Below are 574 nucleotides of genomic sequence, written 5' to 3'. Positions count from 1 at the left end.
AAAAAAAAAAAAAAAAAAAAAAGAACAGTCCAAAAAGGGGCCTGAGCTCTGTTTTCACCACCGCGCTGACACCAACACTCAGGGGAGTCAGTCCAGAGCAGGTCCGCAGGTGGAATCGCAGTCCCCGGGATTTTTGGGCTTGCTCAGGAGAAATAAAGAAACCGGGGGACCCTAACGCACAAGCTCACACGTTAAATTCAGGGACAGGCAGACAGCACCTTCCAGCAGTGGGCTCCGGACCAGGAGGCAGGCTCTGGAAATCCTTTTTAGAAATTCAAACCTGGCTGGAGGCGGTTTCCAGTGATCTCTGCTCAAAATGTAAATCCGAAAACCCAACTGCCAGGTCACCGGAGTCAGAGCTTGGGCCAGGAATGGGAGGGCAGGAGGGGCACTTTCCGGCCTGTTAGACCCTTTGTGATAACCCAAAGGTCGCTGTCACCGCGTTGGCCAGGGGCCCAGGCTCCGGGAAGCAGCTGCTCACAAACACGCCAAGGCCCGGGTCGCTGGGTTCCGAGGTCCCGGGATTCCCGAGCCGAGCCGCGCCGAGCCGAGCTGCTCCTCCCCGGGCTGGCAA

General features: G+C 57.3%; 1 protein-coding gene across 6 annotated transcripts in view; it reads right to left on the bottom strand.

Moving 5' to 3' along the window:
* The window catches only part of Slc37a1 (solute carrier family 37 member 1), a 58,321-nt gene that overhangs the window by 37,449 nt on the left and 20,298 nt on the right, over window positions 1–574 (bottom strand). The window contains exon 1 of one of the 6 annotated variants that reach the window (XM_010636489.2): window positions 281–568. The exons of 2 other annotated variants lie outside the window; for them this stretch is intronic. The gene's annotated coding sequence lies outside the window, so the exon portion shown is untranslated. Of the gene's footprint in view, window positions 1–188; window positions 569–574 lie in introns of those variants that run through there. 3 more of the 6 variants (XM_010636491.2, XM_010636487.3, XM_010636488.3) reach the window with 3 other exon arrangements.

Source organism: Fukomys damarensis, unplaced genomic scaffold (genome assembly GCF_012274545.1).
Source record: "Fukomys damarensis isolate Sample0158 unplaced genomic scaffold, DMR_v1.0_HiC HiC_scaffold_24, whole genome shotgun sequence".
NCBI classification, from domain to species: domain Eukaryota; kingdom Metazoa; phylum Chordata; class Mammalia; order Rodentia; family Bathyergidae; genus Fukomys; species Fukomys damarensis.
Note: the sequence above shows the minus strand (reverse complement) of the source record. Positions and strands in the feature narration are given on the sequence as shown.